The 23271-nt window shown below is 43.6% G+C and overlaps 1 long non-coding RNA gene across 2 annotated transcripts in view; it reads left to right on the forward strand.

Annotated features, from left to right (window-relative positions):
- The window catches only part of LOC137206187 (uncharacterized), a 178228-nt gene that overhangs the window by 137187 nt on the left and 17770 nt on the right, over positions 1-23271 (forward strand). The window contains exons 8-11 of one of the 2 annotated variants that reach the window (XR_010934516.1): positions 20074-20323; positions 20420-20460; positions 21665-21727; positions 21978-23113. This is a non-coding gene — a long non-coding RNA (uncharacterized lncRNA). Of the gene's footprint in view, positions 1-20073; positions 20324-20419; positions 20461-21664; positions 21728-21977; positions 23114-23271 lie in introns of those variants that run through there. The other variant, XR_010934515.1, reaches the window with a different exon arrangement.

Raw genomic sequence — 23271 nt, forward strand, 5'->3', positions numbered from 1 at the left:
AGTCTATCTGCACTCAGCTCTGGCCCCTCTTTTCTTTTCTCCCTGCCTTTTTTCTAAAATTTAGGGCCTAAATTATTTCATTATAGAAAAATAAAGTCAGGTTTTTTTTCTAGAGCAGCTCAATGTGGGCTGAGATTCATCCCTGAAGAACAAGCAAACATAAATCTCAATTTCTAACCGCGATAAGTACTTTGAAGAAAAAATTTAAAGAGAGAGAGCCTAGTAGAGCACCTAATTCATACTGATGTCTACTGGGGGAGGCGGAGGGGAGGCTTTGCCAAGAAAGCAGCATTTAAGCTGACACCTGAAGGATGAATGGGAGTTAGGCAGGTGCAAAATAAAACAAAATAAGGAAGAGCAAAGGCTAAAACTGATGACAGCCACATTCCTACCTCCAACCCAGACTTCTCTGTGCTCTGTTTATACCTTCTGGACATTTCCATGGGGTTGTCTCTCAGGTATCTCAAACTTATTACATCCACAACAGAAATTTGGATTTCTTCACATGTACTTGTTTTCTTTCAGACATCCCCTCCTTCAGTAAATGGCTTCATTTTCCACTCGTTGCTTAAACAGAAACCTGACAGTTCTTACCACTCACTTTCCCTCATTCCCCAGATACACCCCAATGACAAGACCTGTTACTTCTACACTAAAACATATCAATAATCCATCCCCTAGCTCCACTGCCACCAACCTGGTTCGAGCCACCATCTTCTGTCACCTGGATGACCGCAGTAGCCTCTCAAACTGCTCTCCTAACCTGCATGCAGGCCACGCCCCATCCATTCTCCATGCAACAGCCAATGTGACCTTTAGGAGTTGGGAAGTGCTTGAAATCCTTCAACAGCTTCCCATGTCACCTGCAATACATGCTCTATGCAGGCATGTGTGAGCTGGCCCCTGCTCATCTTCCCAACCTCAGCTTGGGCTACCTTCCCCTCACTCACTGCACTGCACCATCATGGCCATCTTTCAGTTCCCCAAAGCCGTTCCACTCTCATATCTTGTCACAATTCCGGTGACTAAGACATATTTATTCTCTAAACCATTGAGTTCCCATTCTCCGGAATCATAGAAACTTATCTAAGGCAAGTTGGAGTTTCTCTGGCAGTGTCTAACTTCCTTGACGTTTAAGTTGTATCAGGTCACTGGGTTGGTGACAGTCCGTTGGTCTTGAGTCACCTGACCATGAGGGTGTCCACTGAGACATCCTTTGTTCTCCTAATTGTAGGCCATGGAAACCTGTTGGTCATCACTGAGATGTGTTCCTGGTCTCTTTGCCTCTTCACAAGTGGTCCGGGCTCTCCTGTGGCTTTCATGTCTCATTTGGGAGCCAGGACTCTGCCTGGCTGTGTAAGAACTGTTTGTCCAGACTCACTGCACAGCCATTCCTTAGCTAGGGTCTTGCTTCCTCTTGACCCACACCCTCACCTCCCACAAGATCTTCAGGACTAACAAAATCTCTGGCCTATTTATGTCCCTTCCACTTCCCCTTCCAAGGCCTGGGGTAACTTATCTAGTCCAGAGGAAACACTGCTCTTCTGAAACCCCACATCTCCCAAATATTTTGGCTGTGAATGGAGTCTGTACAGTCCCCTAAGGACCATAGGGCTATTGGAAACCAAAGCAAGAAAGACTCATTTCTTTCTGTTACATCTGCTGTAAAGCAGTGAGTACTGAGCACCTTGGCTTGAGGGATGGGCAAAAGGGAGAAGTAATAGGAACATAAAACACCAGTAAAATTTCAGGAATATTATTCTGCCCCATTTCTTCAGTGTCCACTTCTGTCACTGTATTAGTTAGAAACAGCACCAGTAGTGAATGGATAGGTGATAGATGACAGATGGAATGACAGATGGAGCGAAAGAGAGAGACAGACAGAAAGAGAGACAGAGTTAGTTTCAGGAATTGGCTCACACAATTGTGGGGGCTAACATGTCCAAAATCTGCATGGTAGACTGGAGACCCAGGGAAGAGGTGATGTTGCAGTCTTGAGTCCAAAGGCAGAATTTCTTCCTTCTTAGGGGTTATCAATCTTTTAAGGCCTTGAACTGATCAGGTAGATGGGCAGGGAGAAGGAGGGATTGGCATTTGCTTTGCTGGTGGCCGAAGCACAGGCTTATTCTGCTTTGTAGGTGATCCTATATGCCTCACTCCATGGTGGTGTGGAGTTAATGGAAAATCACGCAGACCCCTAGCCCACCTGCTTATGACAGCTATCATAGCTGTGGAATTCCTGGACCAGTCAGTGGCCAAGTCCCAATCATGGTCCTGAACCTCCTCGATGTCCAACTGCACAGGGATACAGCCTGAATCTTCTAGCTATGTTTTTTGAGCTATAGCTGTGTAAGTGTAACTCACATCCTCAGATACCTTCTAGTATTATTTTTATAGCAGTCAGTATACAGTCAAGAGATTCAAGTAGGATCGGGGGCCAGTACGTTAATAATCTCTGGAAGCAAAAATGGGAATTGAAGTAATTAATGAGAGCAAAGGCAATAGCTACTGGGGTCCGTTTACAACCACATGACTCTCGTCAAGGTCCACTCTGCTCTGAGTGCTTTAACTTAAATTCTAAGGGGCAACACTCATTCTGTTTATGTTACATATTATGTAACCAAATAACAAGAATCAGGCAATCCTGGTTTCAGATTTCACCCAGTCTCCCCTACCTTGCTCAGTGAAATGTACAAACAAGACTAGTCTAACACCCTGATGTCTATAACACAAGCAAGTATGGTAGGAATGGAAAGATCATAAGTATTCTGTGAGTTCTTGAGGAAACAGTGGGTCTGATCAGATGATTACCAGCTTTTTTACTCCTCCTCCAAGGAAGTGAGTTGAAACATTTTTTAAAGCGTGTTTTTTTTTATTAATTTTACATTCCTAAATGTTCCAGACATTGGAAAGAATTGAAGTAGACGGATTTTAAACATTCGCAGATTGATGCATCAATGTGGTTTCACCTTTGACCATTTAGGGGCAGCAGGTATATTTGTGTTCTGTCCAACTAAAAACTAAGTCATTTTTCTCCTTCCACTTTCTCCCTCCAAAATTCTGAAGGCTAAATTTAGGTTCTATGAAATAGTGTAGCTCTAATATTGAGATTCAAATTTAGTCAATTTTTATTTCCTCGGCGTAGGTTAGATACTGAACTACTGAATGGTCCAGTTTTTAAGGTAAATGGTTTTTATGTTATAAAGAACATTTTAATCATCAATGTACATTCCAAATTACAAGAACAACAATAATAAATTTAAAAAGACATAAAATAGCTGAAATCTATTGGCTAAGATAATTATAAAACTAGTCTAGAAAATAAAATATGACAAAACTATATAATTTCTATAAATGATATATTTTTTTACTTGTTCAAATGATGAGGCAAATAGCTGATAAATTAATTAGATCTTTAATATAGAATGGGGATTTCAATTTGTCTCCCTAAGTTTGCAGCAAACAGATTAATTCCTCTTTGATGTCTTTATATTCACAAATGGAGTATGTATGATAATACATCACATCACATCTATTCTGGGTTTGCTTTTAATAATGGGTACGATTAAAATTCTTTAAAACCATTCTTTTTGGAAGTGCTAGAGTTGGAAAGAACTGTGTTCTGTCTCAAACCACTTAACAAGAGTTAATGAGGAAGCCCTGAACCAAGATGGCAGAATAGAAGGACGTACTCTCACTCTCTCTTGCAAGAACACCAGTATCACAACTAACTGCTGAACAGTCATCGACAGGAAAACACTGGAACTCACCAAAAAAGATACCCCACATCCAAAGACAAAGGAGAAGCCACAATGAGATGGCAGGAGGGGCACAATCACAATAAAATCAAATCCCATAACTTCTGGGTGGGTGACCCACAAACTGGAGAACACTTATACCATAGAAGTCCACCCACTGGAGTGAAGGTTCTGGGCCCCACGTCAGGCTTCCAAACCTGGGGCTCCGGCAACGGGAGGAGGAATTCCTAGAGACTCAGACTTTGAAGGATAGCGGGATTTGATTGCAGGACTCTGACAGGACTGAGGGAAACAGAGACTCCACTCTTGGAGGGCACACACAAAGTAGTGTGCGCATTGGGACCCAGGAGAAGGAGTAGTGACCCCACAGGAGACTGAACCAGACCTACCTGCTTCTGTGGGAGGGTCTCCTGCAGAGGCAGGGGGTGGCTGTGTCTCACTGTGAGGACAAGGACAGTGGCAGCAGAAATTCTGGGAATTACTCCTTGGCGTCAGCCCTCCCACAGTCCGCCATTAGCCCCACCAAAGAGCCCAGGTAGGCTCCAGTGTTGGGTTGCCTCAGGCCAAACAACCAACAGGGAGGGAACCCAGCCCCACCCATCACCAGTCAAGTGGATTAAAGTTTTACAGAGCTCTGCCCACCAGAGCAACAGCCAGCTCTACCCACCACCAGTCCCTCCCATCAGAAAACTTGCACAAGCCTCTTAGATAGCCTCATCCACCAGAGGGCAGACAACAGAAGCAAGAAGAACTACAATCCTGTAGCTTGTGGAACAAAAACCACATTCACAGAAATATAGACAAGATGAAAAGGCAGAGGGCTATGTACCAGATGAAGGAACAAGATAAAACCCCAGAAAAACAACTAAATGAAGTGGAGATAGGCAACCTTACAGAGAAAGAATTCAGAATAATGATAGTGAAGATGATCCAGGACCTCGGAAAAAGAATGGAGGCAAAGATCGAGAAGATGCAAGAAATGTTTAACAAAGACCTAGAAGAATTAAAGAACAAACAAACAGAGATGAACAATACAATAACGGAAATGAAAACTACACTACAAGGAATCAATAGCAGAATAACAGAGGCAGAAGAACAGATAAGTGACCTGGAAGACAGAATGCTGGAATTCACTGCCACAGAACAGAATAAAGAAAAAAGAATGAAAATAAATGAAGACAGCCTAAGAGACTTCTGGGACAACATTAAACACAAGAACATTAGCATTATAGGGGTCCCAGAAGGAGAAGAGAGAGAGAAAGGATCCAAGAAAATATTTGAAGAGATTATGCTCTAAAACTTCTCTAACATGGGAAAGGAAATAGCCATCCAAGTCCAGGAAGCTCAGAAAGTCCCATACAGGATAAACCCAAGGAGAAACATGCCAAGGTACGTACTAATCAAATTCACAAAAATTAAAGACAAAGGAAAATTATTGAAGCAGCAAGGGAAAAAAGACAAGTAACATACAAGGGAACTCCCATAAGGTTAACAGCTGATTTGTCAGCATAAACTCTACAAGCCAGAAGGGAATGGCATGATATACTTAAAGTGATGAAAGGGAAGAACCTACAACCAAGATTACTCTACCCAGCAAGGATCTCATTCATATTTGACAGAGAAATCAAAATCTTTACAGACAAGCAAAAGCTAAGAGAATTCAGCACCACCAAACCAGCTCTACAACACATGTTAAAGGAACTTCTCTAAGTGGGAAACACAAGAGAAGAAAAGGACCTACAAAAACAAACCCAAAACAATTAAGAAAATAGTAATAGGAACATACATATCAATAATTACCTTAGGGCTTCCCTGGTGGCACAGTGGTTGAGAGTCCGCCTGCTGATGCAGGAGACATGGGTTCATGCCCCAGTCTGGGAAGATCCCACATGCCGCTGAGCAGCTGGACCCGTAAGCCATGGCCGCTGAGCCTGTGCATCCGGAGCCTGTGCTCCGCAATGGGAGAGGCCACAACAGTGAGAGGCCAACGTACCGCAAAAAAAAACAAAAACAAAACAACAACAGAAAAATCTGATGACTAATAAGAACCTGCTGTATAAAAAAAAATAAAATTCGGGCTTCCCTGGTGGCGCAGTGGTTGAGAGTCCGCCTGCCGATGCAGGGGACACGGGTTCGTGCCCCGGTCCGGGAAGATCCCACATGCCGCGCAGCGGCTAGGCCCGTGAGCCATGGCCGCTGAGCCTGCGCATCCGGAGCCTGTGTTCCGCAACGGGAGAGGCCACAACCGTGAGAGGCCCGCGTACCGCAAAAAAAAAAAAATAAAATAAATAAAATTCAAAAATTCAGAAAAAATAAAATAAAATAAAATCTTTGTCTGCTAATCCCCCCCCCTGCAAAAAAAAAGAGTTAATGAGGAAAGTAAGAGTGCTATGGGGTGATATTTGTCATAACAGGTACCCATTGGTGGTGACACCTACAAGGTTTCCCATAATCTCTTAGGCAATAAAAGAAATGTAGAACTGAGTGATAGTTTACTATTTGAAAATATTTTATTTTATTTGGGACATTGATGGCTTTCCCTACACTCCTGCATAAACATATGAAAAATTGAGGCAAAAGTATCTTTTTCATGTCAGCAAGTTCAGTTTTCTAAAAAATATCAGTTAAATTTCTAATTGTTAGAATAGTACCAGCTCCAATTAAAATGTAATAACCACAGTTTTCAGTTTTCATCCACTTAGGGAAACATGTAAAATGAAAACCAATTTCAAAGGGAAAAAGAACAATAAGAAAGTCCCATTCAAAATGGAGCCAAGTCATCTGGAATTGGGTTGGGTTCATTTTTGGTGGGTGGCTCTCCCAAGTGCTTTCCTGCCATCTCCTTCGGCATTCCATAGCTCCACTGGGGGTTGGAAAGTAAGTATGGATTCCACCCATAGGCTAAACACTAGAATAATCTGTACCACCAAGTTAGAAAAAGGAAACCCCTCAGTATTCATGCTGAGGAAACTACATACGAGGTGAACTACTACTGCTGATCTTCTAGCAAAACAGTTGAAGTGTTATTTCCCAAGGCTATTTCTCTTAAATATATATATGTATGAATATATATATTCATACATAGATATTCATATATATATATATATATATATATATGCCATCTACTCACTGTATCCTCACATGGCAGAAGGGGCAGGGGAGCTCTTTGGGGTCTCTTTTTATAAGCATATACTCCCATTCATGACGGCTCCACTCTCATGACCTAATCACCTCCCAAAGACCATCACCTCCAAATACCATCACACTGCAAATTTGGTTTCAACACGTGAATTTTGCAGGGACACAAACAGTCAGTCCATATATATGGCAGGCAGCACCTACTGCCCAAGGTGTGTTAATGTTTCTTCCTAACCAGTGAACTAAGGTCTCTAAGCTTACTAAGGTCAGCTTGTCATAATACATGTATCCTTCCTATTCATCAGTAGGTACTCAATTAATGCTTCTTTAAGGAGGAAAGGACATCTCACAGCCCAGCCTCACTGGTCCACAGAACCCTGAGAGCATCCCTTGGCTCTCAGGATATCCCCAGATCTCAATTCTGGAGACACCCTAAGGCCAGTTTGTACTGAAGCCTAAGAGCTCACTTGGACTGCCCCTCGCTGACCCAGATGGAAAACCCAGGTCAGTGAGCCATGGCTGGCTTCCAGAGCTGGAGAATGAGACAAACCACAAATCTCATGACTCAATGATCTTCCATGTCGGGGGTAGATGAGTGTTTCTGGCCCTGGCTTGGTAGGATCCCAGGGAAGGATGCAGTTAATTCCCTTTAGTCACTCTGGGTCATAATTTCCTAAAAGATAGACCCAGCCTGAGGCTACAAGAAAACAGAGGCAGCTTTGGGCCCATCTCTGAGAAACACATTTCACCGTATCTAATCCATTTTCCCTTTGGGTGAGCAGCTTCAGCTGGCAGGAAGCCTCATTTCTTTCCTCTCTGCTGGAACTCCTTGATTTTAGGCCTTTGTCTTAAGCTGTGGCAAAACTGATCTCTGACTGCACAATATGACTGAGACTGTTGAATCCCATTAAGCCCAGTGGTGGTAATAGATCAGATATCCATGTAAAGAGTTAATCCCTGACTTGTCACCACAACTTCCTTTAGACTATTATTAATATTGAAAAGAATAATTCTTCTGTATACCATCCTGGTCTCCACTTATTTAGGACTTTTAAAATTGTTGTTACATAATGAGGTGACTTAAATGTGAAGGCTTCTGGGACTGGTTTTTGTCATTTATCTCTTTGTTCATGTTTGTTTCCCCTTTGGCACTTACCAGAAGAGTCAAGAACTAGAGAGGAAAACCCCAGTGAGTTCAATGATCCAAAAGGGACTAGGATTTACTAGAACCAAAGGCTTATTGAAAGAGTTACAAAGGAAAGCACAACGCTGAGATTGTGTGTGTGTGTGTGTGTGTGTGTGTGTGTGTGTGTGTGTGTGGTGTGTATCACAAGGGCAGAAGGAGAGAGGATGAGAGAGCAAAATGGCCTTGTGTGGGGTGGGCAGGTGGAGGTGTGACATGAAATACCTGTGACCAGACACACACCTGGCAGATTTGAAGCCTGAGAGTAACACACATGCTCCCTGTTACCCATCTCCTGATATTTCCTCAATTAGCATCCAGCCTCCCACACTTCTTCCTGTGTCCTCTCCTAACCTAATTAGTAAAAGATTAAAGTTCTCCTGAGTAAGTGGCAGAATCTCTTCAGGTGCAGTCTCTTTTGGCTGGGACCAAATATATAACATTACGGATAGCAGTAGGAATCCAGTAATTAATTTAAAAACAAGTCAACATTCAAGATATATGCAAAAGTCCCTAAAGCTGTAGGCCACATTCCAAATAGGGCTTTAATGGCTACAGGCGAGCTTTGGGTCCTGCTCCCTCCCAGTCTAGCAGAAGGATTTTCCTTAGCTAATAAGCATTAATTGAGCACCTACTGATGAATAGGAAGGATACATGGATTATGACAAGCTGACCTTAGTCAGTTTATAGACCTTTATTTACATGTTGCTGTCACTTCATCCTTGCTGCTAAAAACCTGGTCCAGGCTTATTACCTTTCATCTGGACCAGAACTGAAAGTAGTTTCCATCTCACAGGCCAATTCCAATTAATTGGTAGTGGCTACTAGAGCCCTATGTTGAAAAGGATTTTGTGTTTAGCAGGAAAGAGTGTGGTTGACCATTAATGGTGATCGCCATGGGCACAGGAGGGAGACTGCAGCATGCCCTCTGATCTACACCGTTGCATTAGCCTTCTAAGGGGTATGATTACCTCTATTTTCTTTCAGGAAAAGGTTAACTTTCTAAAAGATTATTTGACAACATCTTAGCAGAAAACTTCAACCCTACTCCACTTTAGCAACTCAGACCTGTTCTACCTGTCATCTATCAATCTCTCTATCATCTATCTTTATCACATCTATTCAATATTTATCATCTCTTTCTATCTCTGTCTCCTCTCTCTTTCTCTCATCACACCCATCCCTTATTCTTTCAGCTCCATCACCCCTTTCTCCCAGTTCAGCTGCTGCTCATCTCTACTCTTTTCTCCTAGTCCATCATTGACAACATGGCTGGACCTCAGGACACAACTCTTCTGTCACTCTCTTGTGACCAGCCTCAGCCTCATTGCCCCCTTCCTTTTGCTGTGTCAGTCCCACAAACCCTTTTCTGTGGATCACCCCAACCATTTTCCTACTTTCTTCCTATGTGAGGGCCCCTGAGGGTGGCATAGGGATTCACAGTCTTGTGGTTTGGGTTTGACAACCCATGTCCTCTGACCTCAGCTGGGTTCTCAGCACAGCCACCCTTTCACAGGCCCTTGATCAGCATCCTTTCCTCCCCTGATTCTCCCAGCTGCCATCTTAAACCTTCACCACTACACCCCAACCATGGCCACCTTTCTCTCAGCAGATGACCAAGGCTTCTGTTTTAGGCAGTTTGGGCTGTTATAACAAAATACCATAGACTTATGGGTGGCTTAAAAATAGACATTTATTTCTCACGGTTATGGAGGCTGGCAATTCCAACATCACGCTGCTTGCAGATTTGGTGTCTGGTGAGAGCCCTCTTCCTGGTTTGCAGATGGCTGCCTTCTTGCTGTTCTCTCATGTGGCAGGGTGAGAAAAGGCTCTGGTCTCTTCCTCTTCTAGTAAGGACACTAATCCCATCATAGGGACTCTACCCTCATGACCTCATCTAAACCTAATTACCTCCCAAAGGCCCCACCTCCAACATATCATCACATTAGGGATTAGGACTTCAACATATGAATTTGGGGGACAGAAACATTTAGTCCATAACAGCTTTTATTTAATGAACTCCCTCAACACCCACCCTTGAAACTTCAGGCACTTCTGCAGTCACACTTACCTTCCAGCGTTTGCAAAGGAAAAGCTGGATTCTCTCCTGCCGAGAGCCTCCTCTGGGGCTCTGGATCCAATCTCTCCTGGGCCTTTGCTCTCTACTTTTTACTTCTTCTCCCCACTTCCGGTCCCTCCCTTGCAGCCTAGAAACATGATCAGGTCTCTCCCTTCTTAAAACTTCTCTCCCCAACCTGCCTGCCATTGTCCCTCTCCCTCACAGCCAAGTTCCTGGAAAAGTCCATTCCTTCATGACCCCATCCACATACCTGTCTTACGTGTCCAGCTTATGGCAGACTCTGTCACTTTTATTGGCTTTCCAGATACCAGACCTTCCTCTTCTCCCTTGATTTTTCCTCCTCGAGCCCTACACTTTAAATGATGGGGTAACCTGGAGATTTGAAAGTTGGTCTGTTCTAACACCAAAGGCTGATCCTGTAAGCATCATTCCATGCTCTAGTCCTTTAGGAGCTCTCACCATATGAAGAGTGAGCATTGTCACACCAGAGGATAAAGAGGATGGAGAAGGTACCGCTGTTTCCAACAGAAGGAGAAGTATGAAGAACATTCACATTCCACAGATTCCTAATCTGCACTGCTGCTTCTGTAGCATCCTCTTTAACTCTGGCTAAAGAATGTGTAAAATGTGAATTTCCTGTTTGAATAAGATGCCTGTATTTAACTGCAAGTATTGTCACAAAAAGGGTACCTAAGTACCTGTTTACAGGGAAGGCAGCAGCCGGAACTCACCTACCTGCCTGGTTCTGGGACCTGGAACGTCCAGGCGACCGCCAGCGTTTTGCTCCAAAGAGGATCTGAAGGAAAAGGAAGACTTTTCTCCAAGTCCTGGACTTTGCGATTAGGATCCTCATGTAAAGGAGAAGAAGAAAGATGAGACTCCCGAAACGCCTTTATGAGATGGAGAACTTGCCCTGAGTGGGAGGGGTTGGGCTCAGGGTCCCAAAAAGGGTGAGAAAATCAACCCTGGCCCCTTTCCAACTGGTCTGGTTGGGACTGGTCTCTGGTTCATCAGACAGACATCTGATACTAGCAGGCCTATGCTTTCTGAGGCCCATGGGGAGGACTGCCTCTCTACGGGGCCACAACCTCAGACCTGGGGCGGGAACAGCCCAAGCAGCTTCTCTGAGCTCTGGCAAACGTTGACATCCTGGGAAACCAGGTGGTGCTCGAAATCAAATACCTCTTTGTAACTCAGACCCTTGATTTCTTTCCCTGTGGCTGGTGAGGCCTAGGAAAAATGCTCCCCTTGGAAGTGAAATCCAGAGATAAACAACTGAGAAGCTCACCAACCGGCTGGAGAAGTTCCACTTCCTCTGCAGAGAGTGGGTTTTGGAATAATAATGCTCTATTTCATAAGCTACATTCCAGTTTCAAGAGCCCAGTGACTATAACCATTCATCTCCATAGACAATTAGTCTCTCAAAGTTCTTTTCAAGCGCTGGAGGCTCTTGTGTCTGCCCCACAGCCTCTCTGGATGAGGCTGTGCCATAGCGAGGTAGGTCCCAAGATGTGAAAATATAATCAGACCCAATATTCAAGAAACCAGAATGCTAATTTCCTAAAGTGCTTAGTCACTTTTAGCCACTGATTGCCTCCTCTGTGATTGGGCCCAGTGTGAATCTGAGTGAGTCATCTATTGGGATAAGTATATACAGGAGAGACCAGCAGGACTTTTTACCAATCTCAGGTCTACTGGCTAATGAATTTGGCATCTGGGCAGTGTTCCTTGTACCTCATCATTTCATTCATTTATATATATATATATATAGAAAGCGGGCTTTCAGACACCAAATGTGCTGGTGCCTTGACCATGGACTTTCCAGCCTCTAAAACAGTGAGAAATAAGTTTCTGTTGCCTATAAGCCACCCAGTCTATGGTATCCGGTTACAGTGGCCTGAACAGACCAAAACAGCACCTCTGCAAACTATCCACAAGTTCCAAAGAGCATGCAAGATATATATAGATATATAGAGAAGATATATAGAGACATATAGAGAAGATATATATAGATACATAGAGAAGGAAATGCGTGAGGTTCAGAGAAAGAAGGAAAGTTTCTTGAGGATGTGAGCTATGAACTGATTCTAAATACAAAGCAATGAATTGTTTTAGTTTTTAAAATAACTTTGGAATTTTTTAAAAAATATTTATTTATTTATTTAGGCTGCTCCAGGTCTTAGTTGCAACATGCAGACTTCTTAGTTGCAGCATGAGGACTCCTAGTCATGACGTGCATGTGGGATCTAGTTCCCCAACCAGGGATCGAACCCAGGCCCCCTTCATTGAGAGTGCAGAGTCTTACCCACTGGACCACCAGAGAAGTCCCAACTTTGGAATTTTTAATTATAAAACTAACTGTTTATATTAGGAAATGCAGGTTAGAAAAAAAAAAGTTTAAACTCCCAACTACCTCACCACCAAGAAGTAACTGTTGGGCATCACCCTGCAACCCAGGCCCCATTTTTTCCACCCTTCCCATCCCTTTCTATCATTTTGATCTACTTCACACCTACAAAGCATCCTCACTAGATTTCATTTCACAAAATGTTTTCAATGCTAAAGCAAGTTTGAAAACTACTGCTAAACACCAGGGGCAGATAAGCCTCCCTGAATCCTGACTCCTTTGTATCACGGTCCTTCTGATCAGCCTCCAAAGGCAACCTCCTTAGCTTGGTCATTTGGGGCCTCTGCTTCTGGCCACCGTCTATCTTTGCACCCTGGGCACAGCTCTTCTATTCAAATATTTGCATTCATTTGCAAACATTTTCATTCAAAACCTGAGTTTGTCTAGCTTTATTGGCCTATGTGTCACAGCAATAGCAGCTTCCTCCGTTGCTCCACCTGAGTGCTGCGAGATCTCTGAGGCCTCTCAGAGTCACACCCGGAAATTTCACCCCATGCATTGTTTGACATGTACTCACAACATGCCACAAACACATGGCCCCTGCCGTGTTCTTCCTTTCCCATGCCAGCCACCCTTATGCCCCACGTTTATGCTTTTGGCCAAGGCCACCACTCCTGTATGTACCCTCCACAAATACTGTAATGTCTTTTCTCTCGATGAGCCCAAGACTCAACCCTCAAGGTGCCAGCACTGTGTCCCCTGGAGTCCTTAAGGCACAGGTGGTAGGCCAGCTTGCACCCCCTGGACTCCAGGGGACACTACTCACAGCTCTATGACTCAGATCCTTCCTCATAGCAGCTCCTTGGTCATCTGCGCTCTTTCAACAGGCTCAGACCAGAGTCCTTCCCAGTCTCCTGTCCCTGACCCCCCACAGGGCACCCTTGACAGTTTACTCATGCAAGTGCACATCCGAGAGCTATGTGTCTGGCTGTACTTGGATGTACTCAGAGGTACTTGGATATATTCTAGTCTTGCTGGTAGAAAGAGTTTAGATTCAAACCAGGAATCCCACTACATTCCCTTTAAGACCCTCAGATTTAGCACCAACCTTTATCAAATCTTCTCTGTCTCAGGCTAAATAAACTTATAAGCCTCTGTAGCAATCATGGTTGTACAACTAATTTGATAATTAATCATGTTTTCGCTTGTGACAACTCTTTTGTTCTTTCCTCAAATTGGTGTTAAAATTTTTATTGTACTAGAAAAAATATATTTTAAAGGAATATCTTTCTGATTCTGAGGATATTGAGCAAAGATATTCCCCTTCTCTATTAGTCCTTAAGAATATAGGCATAGCTTGAATAATTTAAAAGCATCAACATTTCATGTTTATGTCTTGCTCCATCATTGATATAAGGACCGTGGTTTTGACTGCTTTCCATTTGTAACCATGCCTGGTATTCAGTGGGCACTCATATACCAGGTGGTTCTTTCATTTTAGAGAGGTTTAAGGTTATTATTTGTACCTTAAGATAGCAGAGGATAAAAGACAAGACAAAGTAAAAGAGGACAGAAGAAGTTATACAAAACAAAAAATTCCAGAAAGAATAACCATGGAAGAAAGCTTACTTTAGCATTTTGGTGATAGGATAAGATTCCTGAGGTAATCTCCCTTCTTGTAGGTATTGCTTTAAATGCACATATTGAGTATCTCATTCACCCATCCCACAAATACATATTAAGCACCTACTGTGTATCAAACAGACAACACCCCTGCCCTCCAGAAACTTCCAGTCTAATAGAGAGAGGCAGAGACTAAACCAGATCCTTTCAGACTGTAGTAAGTACAATGAAGGAAATAAATAGAATGGGGAGTAAGGATGCAGCTCCTTTAGATTAAATGGTCAAGGAAGCTTTTCTGAGGAGGTGATACTTACGCTGAAACAGATGGTTGACAAGGCAACAACTACAGGCAGAGTCAGGAAAAGAATGTTCCCAGAGCTACTACATGCAGTCCCACAGGTTGTGCACTGCCCATGCACTCCATTCACATGGACAACAGTGGCATCCCTGAGAGCTGTGCAGCGCAGCAGCTCAGAGTGTTTCAGGCACATGTAAGTCAGTTCACTTGTATAGTTAATTTCCTTTGCTCAAGTTGACTTGCACATCTACTGACATGCACCTAGTCCATCTGGACACAATGGCAATCAAATTAACCATGTGATGGTTCAGACAAGTCAAGAAAATGACCCTCAGCAAATTGCAGGCTGGACTCGATCGATCGGCTTATGACTATATGTTCTCCACTTCTGGAGACATGGGAGATGAGCCTAGAAATTAACACAGTTTAAGTGGGAAAAGCTTGAGGTCATTTTGGGAACCAATCCATTGTCTACTCCTATAGTCATAATGCCAGGAAAAGGAAAGATGAGTAATTGCTATCCAAGCCTAAAGCTGGTTTTCTGGGTGAGAAATCCTCCCTCTTCAGGAATGATCAAATGTGAGGTTTGGAAAATAGCCTTTATAATTACAGACTATACTATTAAGTGCACGGCAAATTAATCATTTGACTCCATGGCATGGTGGAATCCCATAATGACAGGTTAATGGATTCCATGCTTAATTAAAAAAATAAAAGGACCATTAGACTTCTAGTAAAGTCAATACTGTAGCTCTTTGCTGGCCACAGATCCCCTGTTAAACTGGCCTCAAAAGCAAATGTATAGAGAAAATTGAGGTTCCAAACTGGTTTAATGGGTTTCACAGAAGGGGTTCAAAGGTAGCTTTCTTGTCAATTTACAGTTAGGCAATGGAGGCTTAAATAGAGCTCATATGCTGACCTCAGGCTGCGCTGGAAATGAGACATCTGGAAACTGACCCCCTGTTCCCTGAATCTCTCAGCTGATTCTACTTCCTCTCTGAACTGTGCTCATCAGTGTTTGAATCTGTCCAAGTCAGTTCTGAAGAGGAAGTTCCAGTCTCTCCTCCCCGCCACGTCTGCGTGTAGAACGTGACAGGAGTTCAGGGGGCAGGGAGCTGGCAGGATCAGAGGGCAGGATGGGGCAGAAGTAGTGCTCCTGGGCAGGCGCTGAGAATAGAGTCATGCACAACCAGGCGAAGAAAAAATGCAGGCCAGCTTTGGCAGGGGGATTATTCAAGGGCTTCCAGTTGTGGAAAGCAGGGTGGAGGTGTCCATCCACCAGCACCAGGTGGAGCAGGGTTGTTCTGGAATATCTGATTCAAAATAGGTGGAAAGATGGGTCAGGATTCAAGACCTAAACATTGAGGGTTGAAGGACTGTAGGCTCCACATAGCTACCTAGAGCATGCTTGCGATCTTGACTGTACATATGAATCGCCTGGAACCTGGCTAAAAATGCAGATTCTGATTCAGTAAGTCTGGGGCTCTGCAGTTCTAACGAGTTCTCAGGTGATGCCAGTGCTGCTGGTTTATGCATCACATGGATTACAGGGGCTACAGCACAGGGCAGGGTCCCTCCTCCTTTTCTCCTAACCATCATGGGCCCTAGAGGAACCGGGAAGCCTGGAGATTGGGCAATAGCACCACTCTTGCCCAACAAAACTGCTGACAGGACACAGCAGCCCAGAGGCTGGGAGCAGTCCAAGCCCTCTCATGCATTCCAGGGCAGGGGCTGAGCAACTGGCTGCTGGCTGAGGCTCAGAGCAGAAAGAGCCTGATCAATGGACATAAGAAAATTATCAAATTAGAAACAAAGATGGGTTATATTCGGTGAATCAGAGGGAAAAGCTTAAAAATCTCTGTCCCTTTTTAACACCTCAAATAAAAGATCCTCATCACTCCTACCCACTGTGGTCCGTGCTCTGACTGAGGTCCCTCTGCAGAGTGGAAGTCGTCAAAGTACGTTGAACAAATGCTTACCCGGGCAGAGGGTGGGGTTTATGAGCTGTTGCTCTCTCGTACTAACCTTCTAGGATAATGAAAAGGGAAGATTTCCTCCAGGTCCATTTTCCTGGGCTCTAAATTGGGTGCTTAATATATGAACTTGGCTATACGATAGCACCCTGTTGTTCAATTAAACACTAGTTTAGGTGTTGTTGTGAAGGTATTTTGTAGATGCTGTTGACATCTACAATCAGCTGATGTTAAGTAAAGGTCTTGACAGTCTGGGTGCCTCATCCAATCACTTGAAAGGCCTTAAGAGCAAAAGAGGTTTCTCTGAGGTAGAAATTCCACCTGTCAAGTGCAGCTTCAGCTCCTGCCAGAGAGTTTCCAGCCAGCTGCTCCACCCCACAGACCACAGACTTGCCATTCCCCACAATCATGGAAGCTACTTGCTTTGAATAAATCTTGTTCCGTATACATTTGATCCTCATTATTCACAGATTCTCTATTTGTGAATTTGCCTACTTGCTAAACTTTATTATAATGCCAAATTAACACTCACAGTGCTTCCACAGTTATTCCTGGACACGTGTAGAGTGGTGAAAAATTTGTCACCTGATGCAGCTGTTTTTCCAGCTGAGGTTGAACAACGTGACTCCAACTTCTTGTTCAGCTCTCAGACTGTAAACAAGTGTCCTTTACGTGGTCTATGTAGCGCCATGATTTTCATATTTTTGTGCTTTTTGTTGGTGATTTTGCTGTTTACAGTGGCTCCTAAGCATCTTGCTAAAGTGCCGTCTAGTGTTCTTAATGCCAGAAGGCTGTGATTTGCCTTGTGAGGAAATATGCTTCATTCAGACATCAGTTATAGTGATGTTGGCTGTGAGTTCAATGTTAATGAATCAACAGTGTATATTAAGTAAGGTGTCTTTAAACAGAAATACAGATAAAACAAAGTTATATTCTGATCGGTTGAGGAGAATGTGACCAGAGGCTCACAGGAACCTAACCCTGTATTTCCCCTAGGAACAGTGGCTCAGTATTTCCTAATTCAGTGTTTGTGGGGACTTTATGGGACATAACTACCATGAATAACGAGAATTGACTCTGTGTGTGTGTGGGGGGGGAGGGCAGCATGCACGCGGGCATCCGCACTACTGGTTCTGTTTCTCTGGAGGCACCCAAACTGATGCAGGTGCAGTACCACCCTCTCCTCCAGGGCTGGCTGTACACTGCACAGATGATGAGGGCCTTTTGTCCTTTCTGCATTCAGATCTCTGACAATATTCTGCAGAAGGAGGAAACCAGTTCACTATAAACCATCTAGTGAATGTTAACAGTCCCCTTTTAAAAGCAGTTTTTCCCTTACTGGGTCATACTTAGGGACACAAAATATACACAAACCCTATAATTTGGATGGTATTCCATCTCCCTGATAAAGAAAGAAGTAGGCTAGATTAGGTAATAGCGAGAATGCATTTCAGCATTTTTAATGTAATTTGGATGATAAGCCCCAAATTACTTTTCCAATATAAACCAATCAAGTCGATTCCAGTTTGAGTGACTTTACCAAAATAAACTTCTTTATGAATGTATAAAAAGATAATTAGACTGTCTCCAAGGCATTGGGCCTATTCCCAACAATGGAGAGAAGCCAGCATGTCTCAGAGTGACATGCAGGCACCAATTTAACAACCCACTGCCCTTCCTCTCCCCACCCCAGTGGTCAGCTGTAGTCTTCTCAGAGGCTGTGGTTATGATTCTCACTTGCCTGGTCCACAGCTGCAGGCTCCATTGCTAATTCTAAATTTGTCATCTTCCATGTTGCACTGTCTGACACAGAAGGAACTGGCAAAGAGGAGTCATGTCTTAGTCAAATCCTACCCCGCTCCTGGAATACCACCCAAGCTCACACCCTCCATGGCGTGAGTCAGCTGTGCCAGCTCTGTGGATATCGTGTGCTTTTCCCCACGTGCCCACTGACACCTGAATGAGGCTTGAAAAGGCTTATAAATAATTCTCTTTTTCCTTCAAGAACACGTCACAGCTAAGACTAAGCACCATGTATCAGCTTCCACTGATCCTGAAAGAAAATACTGTTTGAAAAAAGCTTCTTTCATACACAGCTTCAAGAAAATCAGAACACCATTCACTTCTCAAACCACCCATAAGTTAATTCAAGTGTCAAAAAGTGTTCAATGCAAACAGAGGAAGGGGAGAGGGAGCATAATACAGTCTGAGAATTTTTTTTTGTATTCAAAAGTGTTTCCCTTTTAATGTTCAGCAATTTTCATGACATGTGAATAGTATTCTAAGCTGTTAAATGGTAGAATGGGAACTGCCTTGTCCTGTGACTTTTTTTTTTAAATAAATTTATTTATTTATTTTTGGCTGTGTTGGGTCTTCGTTTCTGTGCGAGGGCTTTCTCTAGTTGCGGCGAGCGGGGGCCACTCTTCACTGCGGTGCGTGGGCCTCTCACTGTTGTGGCCTCTCCTGTTGCGGAGCACAGGCTCCGGACGCGCAGGCTCAGTAGTTGTGGCTCATGGGCCCAGTTGCTCCGCGGCATGTGGGATCCTCCCAGACCAGGGCTCGAACCTGTGTCCCCTGCATTTGCTGGCAGATTCTCAACCACTGCGCCACCAGGGAAGCCCCGTCCTGTGACTATTAAATTGATACACTAAGTAAGAATGATATACTAAATACAATTAAAATGAGTATCACCCTTCCACCAAATAAAAAATTGTAGAAATATATGTAGTAAACAAACTGATTGAGTCAAATTATTTCGACCAGAAAAAAAAATGTCAAAAATGCCTAAACAGGACTAACTCTTATGAAGTTTGGCTTATAGGGCCCATCTCTCCCTGTGGCTCTTTGTCCTACATTTTCCCACCCTTCTGGTCACCTCCCTTCCCCCACACCAGGTATCAGGTCCTCCTTCCCCTGCTCTCAGCTGGTTGCTCCTTTCAAAAGGATTCAATTAAGTCAGGGGTTGGAAACAACAGCCGTCGGGCCAAATGGAGCCCATCTCTTGTTTTTGTAAATGAAATTTTATAGAAACCTGGCCATGCTTATTCCTTACCTCAATGGCTGCTTCTGCCTTACAATGACAAGAGTTGAGTAGCTCCAACAGAGACCTTATGGCCCACAAAGCTTAAAATATTTACTATTTGATCCTTTATAGAAAAAGTCTGCTAGCCCCTAAATCAAGTCCCTCGCACTAAGGTATTACAGTTTTAATATGTTACTTCTCCAGGAGAAGAGATCCATTACTTGGATTTTAATAGGAGGTAACTTCTTAATTTAAAGAAAGTAATGGCTAATAGCAGGCTTCTACTCATCAGCAGTGGGATACTCAGGAGATACTTTGGGGTAGGGGCATTTCTTAAGTTCAGTTACTATCTATTCCACCTGCCCATCAACCCAGTTGTGGGACCACCTACTGAGGATTTTGATAAAGGGTTACAATTGTTTGGAGAAAGACTTGAAAGCGAGGTCGGTCTGAAAGCAGTTTGGGACTGCTGCAGCTGGCATTGTGGAGAGGAAAACACACAACCCAAGAGATTATAATTTGTCTCCGCCTGACTCAAATGTTTATTCTTATCACTTAAAGACTAACAAAAACATTCTGAGGTCCAGTTAAAGAGAGTCAGATTCCTGACTTTGGTTGTCCCCTAATCTTTTGCCTTTTTACTTTTCACAGATATCTAACTTCACAAAATAAATCTTTTTTATGGCACACCGAAAATTTTCTCTCTGAAGTTCCTGTGAGCGGTGTTATTTATCTATAAAGAAGTCTCCTCCAAGAAAGCAGCAACAGCGAGCTCATGGTGCAGCCTTTCTTCCAGAACAGAGGGGCCCGATTCTCACTGGCATTATTAGGCAGACTTCATGAGACTTTGAAATGGCCGCTGTACCAAATGGAAACAGAGCATCTGGTTTCCCATCTCAAGGTGATGCACGGGATTGATGGTCACTCCTAACATTCGTTTGTTCAGTATATTACATCCCAAAATGTTCTCCTAAACATTCTCTTGTTTAATCCTCAGGACAATCCTTTGACATGAAAATTGTCATCCCCTTTTTACAGGTAAGGAAATGAACGATGTGAAGGGTTAAATGACTCACTTTAGATCAAACAGCTGTTGAAGGTGGATTCAGAAGAAAAAGTCAGGTCTTCAGAGTCCTCTCAGGGTAGGGGTTTATTCTCTGAGCTCATGCTGGAGGAAACCGGGGGCCTCGTCAAGAGCAGTGAGACTAGTGCAGTCGTTTGTGGAAGTCTTGAAGGTCACGGTTTTGTCACTCTTCCGGTACAAGAGTGGTAAGTGGCAGCCTAAAGAGGTAGAGGCTTCATTCAGATGTGCCTATGAGCTGCCCAAGGTGAGCACCAGGATGTCATCCCACACGGCTCCTGGACCCTCCTGGGATGGGGCTCATATAGCACTAGCACTTCAGCGGGGCTTTGTGCAAACTAGAAAATGGCAGGCCAATTATACAAAGGTGCTCCTTCCCTCAGCTGACTCAGCCCTGGGCCAGGCCTCAGCTCAGCAAGCTGAGTGGGCTAGATCCAGCCCCTGCTCGAGTCCCTCACCACGAAAAGGCATCATTGCCCAGGCACAGCTGGTACAACCATCCTGGGCCCACACAGTTCAGAGAGCTCCCTTCACCAAGAGGGGATGTTTCTCAAAAGAAAGATAACCTTACTGAGAAGAACTGAATCCATACGGGACCATAAACACTGCACGGTTTACCAAGAAGGTGCCAGTTACAGTCTAAACTTAGTATGGTTTGGGTAGTGAGGACAGTCTTTCTGAGCTGGAGAACTAGAGCTGGTCCCAGTCCAGCACATCTCCCTTACCTGGTCCTCCCTCTTAGCTAAGCCCCTCTCTGTATCCCACTCAAGCCCATTTCTCCCATTAATTTAAGTGCTGCCTCACTGAATGGAAACTTCCTTGAACTGGAGGGAACACACAGCTAGCAGAAGGGTGTAATTATTCTTTGTGAGTGGATGGGCGGCCACCCCCTCCAGCATGTCTCTGTCACACCAAGGCAGGCAACCCTGCTGGGCTAGGACATCTCCTCCAAGCCTACACATTTCCAAGACACCAGCTGCCATCAGAACATCCTGGGTCTCTCCCCGTTCCTCCTCTAAATGTTCTTGGGAGCCCATATCATCCTCTAGGCCACTGGGCAAAGTCCAGCTGAGCTCATTAATCATATACACTCACCTTTCCTTGCTCAGAGATCAAAGGCAGCAAGAGCTCACAATCCTCCGTTGCATTGTGTTTTCATAGGATTTGAAGGAAGAATGGATCCAAGAGCAAAAAGGCAGCTCCACCTAACCCTGGGAAGGACCGGTAAGCAACTCAGGGTGCAGCTACTAAGAAAGCAGGAGGAAAGTGAGCTGGAAGCTACTCTTCTTCATGTAGGAATGAATCCTCAGACTAAAAGTTTCAATTTACACTGAACACATTCAATTTTTTTAAATTAATTTTTATTGGAGTATAGTTGCTTTGCAATGTTGTGCTAGTTTCTTGCTGTACAGCAAAGTAAATCAGTCATATATATACATATATCCACTCTTTTTTCGATTTCCTTCCCATTTAGGTCACCACAGAGCATTGAATAGAGTTCCCTGTGCTATACAGTAGGTTCTCATTAGTTATCTGTTTTATACATAGTTGTGTATATATGTCAGTCCCAATCTTCCAGTTCATCCCACCCCCACTTCCCCGCCTTGGTAACCACACGTTTGTTCTCTACATCTGTGACTGTATTTCTGTTTTGCAAATAAGTTCATCTCTACTGTTTTTCTAGATTCCACATATAAGTGATATTATACAATATTTGTTTTCCTCTTTCTGGTTTACTTCACTCTGTATGACAGTCTCTAGGTCCATCCACGTCTCTGCAAATGGCACAGTTCCATTCTTTTTTATGGCTGAGTAATATTCCACTGTGTATAAATATGTACCACATGAACACATTAAATTTAAAGGTGCCTTGCCTTGCACTTATACAGTGTGCCAAAAGGGGTGCTGAAATCATTTCTAGTCTTGTTCTGATAACTGCTACCACCATGGTCCACATAAAAATGGTTGAGCAAGTGAGTATGTTTCAACTTGCCATCACCTTTTCTTTTTTTTTTTCCCCGCCACCACCAACCGCCCACCCCCCACTTTCCCCCCTTGGTGTCCATACATTTGTTCTCTACACCTGTGTCTCTATTTCTGCCTTGCAAACCGGTTCATCTGTACCATTTTTCTACATTCCACATATATGCGTTAATATATGATATTTGTTTTTCTCTTTCTGAGTCACTGCACTCTGTATGTTAGTCTCTAGGTCCATCCACATCTCTACAAATGACCCAATTTCGTTCCGTTTTACGGCTGAGTAATATTCCATTGTATATACGTACCACATCTTCTTTATCCATTCGTCTGTCGATGGGCATTTAGGTTGCTTCCATGACCTGGCTATTATGAATAGTGCTGCAATGAACATTGGGGTAGATGTGTCTGTTTGAATTGCGGTTTTCTCTGGGTATATGCCCAGTAGTGGGATTGCTGGCTATAAGGTAATTCTATTTTTAGTTTTTGAAGGAACCTCCATACTGTTCTCCATAGTGGCTGTATCAATTTACATTCCCACCAACAGTGCAAGGAGGTACCCTTTTCTCCACACCCTCTCCAGCATTTGTTGTTTATAGATTTTCTGATGATGCCCATTCTAACTGGTGTGAGGTGATACCTCATTGTAGTTTTGATTTGCATTTCTCTAACAATTAGTGATGTTGAGCAGCTTTTCATGTGCCTCTTGGCCATCTGTATGTCTTCTTTGGAGAAATGTCTATTTAGGTCTTCTGCCCATTTTTGGATTGGGTTGTTTTAATATTCAG

This window comes from Pseudorca crassidens, chromosome 14 (assembly GCF_039906515.1).
Source record: "Pseudorca crassidens isolate mPseCra1 chromosome 14, mPseCra1.hap1, whole genome shotgun sequence".
In the NCBI taxonomy this organism is placed as follows: domain Eukaryota; kingdom Metazoa; phylum Chordata; class Mammalia; order Artiodactyla; family Delphinidae; genus Pseudorca; species Pseudorca crassidens.